The sequence below is a fragment of the Acomys russatus genome, chromosome 1, assembly GCF_903995435.1.
Source record: "Acomys russatus chromosome 1, mAcoRus1.1, whole genome shotgun sequence".
Taxonomy (NCBI): domain Eukaryota; kingdom Metazoa; phylum Chordata; class Mammalia; order Rodentia; family Muridae; genus Acomys; species Acomys russatus.
Window position 1 is genome coordinate 16281734 of NC_067137.1, and position 5433 is coordinate 16287166.

General features: G+C 41.0%; 1 pseudogene; it reads right to left on the reverse strand.

Annotated features, from left to right (window-relative positions):
* Window positions 1–560: 560 nt before the first annotated feature.
* LOC127195745 (40S ribosomal protein S27-like) lies at window positions 561–862 on the reverse strand (annotated as a pseudogene).
* Window positions 863–5433: the final 4571 nt, after the last annotated feature.

Below are 5433 nucleotides of genomic sequence, written 5' to 3' on the forward strand. Positions count from 1 at the left end.
GGAGGCACTGATTGAGGAGACTACAAATGGTATGTAAAGCAAACAACAACAACAAACAAAAACAACAACAACAAAACAAAAACAACAACAACAACAAAAACAACAACAACAAAACAAAAACAACAACAACAACAAAAACAACAACAACAACAAAACAAAACAAAACAAAAACCTAGAACACACGTGTTACTGGGACCCATGCCCTGGACCTTTGGGGGTTGGGATGAGCTGGCACAGAGTCAACAACAAAGACTCTGGGAGTCTGACATGAGGTGGAAGCAGACTTATTTATTGTGGAAATAAGGAATGCCTTTATACCCCCCTCCCAGTGTCTCATTGGCTGCCCAATTAAGAGCTGCTGGTATGGCTTCTCCTCCTTGGTTCCCATCCTTACATCTCCAGTCTCTGGGCATGCCCAGGAATGTCCAGGTAGGTCTTGGGCCAACTCTACGTGAAGGCTTCCTTCTGTGCATGCGTGTCGTCAGGTGAGCCTTGTTTGTGCTCAAGGCAGGTCTCGTTCCTCCTACATACCCACCCTTTTTTTTTTTTAATATCCAAAATGTGTTTATTGGGGTGGTTTACCCCTCATCTTGAATTAGGTACTTTCAGTGCTGCTTCCTCCTGAAGGAGCATCCTTCTGTCAGTCTTGCTTTTCCTCCTGTAGGCTGACAGAGAACAGTGGAGCAGCCAACACACAAGACTACCTTTTGTGCATGGCTAAAGACCGTGGTGATTTTGTAGCAGCCTGGGCACTTCACATCCATAAAATAGGAATTGGGGCTCTGCACCAGATGCTTTTTTGTCTGTGTTTCCTCTTCTCCTCTTCTGGAGAGGGATGAAGGAGAACCTTTGCAAGAGACATGTTCTCGTAGGGAGGTGGTCACCGCTAGAAAGGGACATATCCACCCTTTTATTTTTAGTTTTGTGACTCATTGAGAACCAGAGTTCTTATGCGCTGATCTTGTTTTAACCATTTCAGGGATGCCCAGTAAAATGGACGGTGTCTGTACTAGATTGACCAGCCAAACAGGTGGTCATTGAAGACCAGTCCTCAAAGGGTGGCATTTGTAGAGAGTGCATAGGATGTGTAGGGTTTTTGTTTTAGACAGAGGCTTCATGGATCCCTCTAAGCCAAGCCTGTATCACCTCCTTGGGTGTATTGTGGTCTTGGCATTCCAAAGCCATAGGGTATTTTTGTTGATAGAACATTGTCAGATGTCATGCAGCAGGAAACACTTAAATAAAATGCTTAATATAATCATTGTTCCTTCCAAAATGGCATAGGTGGCTATCCAGGAAGGATCAAAGAATCTTTTGATGTTTGTCGTTACCTGTTCCATGAACCCTATATCAAGAGAAAGTACTAGGAACCTGGTCTCAAGTGCCAAGGCCCTGGTCTCAAGTACAGAGGCCCTGGTCTCAAGTACCAAGGCCCTGGTCTCATTGAGTTGTGATAATGCTTCCTCTGAGTAGCACAAATTGACGAACTTATGTTTCCAGGTCCCCTGGATGAAACAGGACGACTGCTGGGGCACTTCAATGAAATTACACACTTGGTAGAGGGCAAGACATATAACATGGAATTGGGGTTCATAGGCCAGCAGGGACATGTCCCTAACCAAGGCTAATTCCTCAGCAAAGAGGTCAATTTGCTGTTGGAGAACATGGATGGCCTGTTAAAGGTGTTGATTTAATAACTCCTGTGCCTTGAGTGATTCAGACAATTTAGCAACTCTGTCATTGAAAGTCCCTGCTGTTTATCAAAGCAATGGCCACTATTGTTGCCCTGGCAACATCTGCTAGAATAGCAGTGACAATACTGACCGTAATGCCAAAATCCCTTTTTAGCAGATATTGGCGTTATACGTATAATCCATTATTAAGAAAAAGGAACTTACATAGTAACTTTAAGGAAAATTTTGTCATTTTGAATCCTAGGCTGTCTCTGCAAGTGGCTTATCTTATTAACAGGAGATCATGCCCTGATTTATTGTGGAGACCACGTTGGTCTAGAATTCACAGAGATCCACACGTCTTTGTCTCCATTGTGTTAGGATTAACGGATTGTGCCACCACAGCCCTGCTCAAATATTTCACTTAAATTCCAGCCAAAAGCTTCAAAAATCTCAAGCAAAACTAAACAAGGAAACAAGAAAATTCTAAGACTTGGGTCAGTTGTGTCAATTTAGGTTTCAGTAAGCAAAGCCTTGTCAGTCATTCCTTGGAATTTAGTTGTTCTAAATACTATAGATGGACCCTTTCCAGAAAGAGCTGACATACTTCACAACTAAAGGAGCTCTGAGTTACAGCTGCTATCAACTCTATGAAAAAGAGTTCTGTTACTTCTTCCCTTCTTATTTCCAGTAACTTAGCCTGGCATCTCTCAGCATTCTGCCTTTCTCCTTCAACTTTCTTAGAGAAGGTATGGGGAAGCTTGACTATTAAAGTATATTGCAAGCAATTTTATTACAACAAGAGCTAAAACAAAGCCAAAAATGATGCAGATCCTTCTGCCATGGTGACTTGAAGAGGGTCCATAGGAGTGTCTATCACTGCCCTATGAAAGTAGAGCTGGCAGGCAGCTAGGTGCAGCACCTGTGAAATGCTCTGGCCCGTGGACAAGCATCTGTTAAGGCAGTGTGCGAGTCTTTCAAAAGGTTTGGGAAAAAACAAAAACAAAAAGCAAAATATAAATAAATAAATAAATAAATAAATAATCCACCATTGCGAAAAAACTTTTGCTCCATTTGAGTTTTCTATAGCTAAGGTTTGAGGAACAGCCTGCGTTTTCCAGACAGGTTGTCCATAATCACACAACACATATGAACACATTTGAGGAAATGGACAAAACAAAGAAGGGAAAGATGTGTTTTGAACCCGAGTCTCTGGGACTTCCGTGGTTTATTAGGCCATAGTCATATTCCCACAAGGTATCTCCAATCTTGAAAGGAAGTTTGAGGGTGCCAGTGATTCCTTCTCCTGGGGAGGTTAGCCCTTCTGTGGAGACTGGGGGTGAAATGAAAGTGAAGCGAGTGTATCTCCCTCACAACAAAGATACATAAAGGCAAAGAGGTGCACTCACCTCACTCAAGGGCAAAGAACAGGCCACATAAAGGGGCGCCTCACTGGTAAACTGCCTAAGGGGCCACTCTACCTTGCCAAGGGAGAGAGAAGGGTCCAGGAGATGGGTTAGCGATGTTCCACACAAGATGAAAAAATAAAGTCTAACCCAAGAGTACTCAGCGCCCATGCCCACATGGGTAAGGAGACCACGTTGGGTGCCAAATGTTGCTGGGACCAACGCCCAGGTTCCTTGGAGATGGGGCTGGGCCAGTGGGGAGTCAACCCCACAGACTCTGGGAGTCATGCATGAGGCAGAAGCAGACTAATTTATTGAGGAAATAGGGCCTGCCTTTATACCCCCCCACCCAGTGTTCATTGGCTCCCAAACTGCGGGCTGCTGCTGTGGCTTCTCCTCTTTGGTTCCCATCATGACATCATCATTCTCTGGGCATGCTGGGGCATGTGCAGGTAGGTCTTGGGCTAACACTACCTGAAGGCCCCCTTCTGTGCATGTGTGTCGCTGGTCCGGCCTTGTTCCTGCTGAAGGCAGGCCTCGTTCCTCCTAAGTACACAGGCTCTCAGATGATTGAGAGATGCATTCTAAAACATCATAGAAGGCAAGTGAATTCTTGTGGAAAAGTAAACTAGGAGGATTGGATTTATTAGAAGACATATTTGCTTAGAGGATATGTCTGTTAGTAATGTTTCTCTTAATTGGAGAAAGTAGATCAGCTCAATCTTGTCAATAAATTTAAAAGCAGGGACTATTAATATGTGTGTTACCATCAGAAAGAACATGCAAACAACTGTTACAGAAGAAATGTGGTTAACATCACCTTGATGGACATAAAAAATGGGAAGGGCTTTGAATACTGCTGTAGTACTGTTTCTGTCGTTTAATATTTGTACAGTCAAAACCATTCATTTAAAATGAACGCATGCTACATTCTTGCTTAACTTTACTGAGATTAAAGTCAAGAAGCACACCTAATGTATAATACAAGATATAATATAACACACACACACACACACACACACACATACACACATACACACGCTTGAAAAATTCATCCAAATCAATTTTAATTATCTGGGGGTTTTGCAGTCTCCTAAGTGTATTACAATGAAGATGAGAACATTAAATCTATCTCCTGGAGCTACGATGGCTAAATTGGGATGATGATTTTTGCTTTACTAACCACGCATTCCTTTGAATGCCCTTCATTAGGTAACTGATTTTTTTTTAAAATGTGTGTCATTAATTCAAATTACCCTAGTAAACACGGGAGAAACGAAAGGATGCACCAAAGATGAAGAGTTACATTAGAACGTCATTTCCTTCTGTCATTTGTTTTAAAACATACAACCAGCAAAATCAGAACCTGAAGGAACACAGGTTTTTAATTTGTACATTTGGTCAATCATGGTGTCTCACAGAAATGGGGAAAACAATGTGGAAACTCTCTTATACATCCGATGAAACCAAACCCACAGAACATAATACTGTTAAGAATACAAATTATAAATTCTTGAAGTCCAAAGACAATTTGAAAGGTGTTCAGGTTGCCAGAACTAGATTGTATAAAAATATCATCTGGATGTTTTGGCATAATGTTTTTAGAAAAGGAGAAAAACAAATCAAAACAAAACACAAAACAAAAACCAAGGAAGCAGTGCTTTGGGTTTCGGAAGTAGAATCCCAAGTCTTCTGTATGGTGAGGCATAATAAGCCAAAAAGTGACATTCCAAATATTAATTGGGTACAGAAGGCCTTCCCAGGGTTGCCATTCTTCTCTTCAGGTACTGTCATATAAAAATCTATGAAATAAACAATAACCATATAGGGAGTGGTGGCTTATGGGCAATCAGTTGAAGACAAAACTGCTTTATTAGCATATCTGTACTTTTATAACTTTTTTTTTAAAGTATATGATGCCATTGATTTGGGTATTTGCTGAAATACAATGGCTTGAGTTAATTTGCACAATGATATATCCACCAGGTTTCACTGAATTTACTTGATTATTAAAATTACTGTATTTAAGATAGGAGCAAGCTGAGATCGATACTTTCTTAGTGTTTTGAATGGGGTGGGTACAGACCAGATAATGATGGAACATCAACAATATTTTCCTCCTCCCTCTTGCTCTCTCTATTGCTTAGAAAGGAGTTGGTTTTCACAGTTTAATAAATGGATGATAATGTAGTTTTTAACAAAGATGTATTATCAAAATAGGACACTCGTATGTTTGCTAATATAAAAAGCACAGAGATTCATGCATATGCTGATGTAATGAAATTGTATGACAAAGTTCCTTCCAGATAACGTATGATATGTTGAATTATACTGAATTAACTCTACATTCCTGG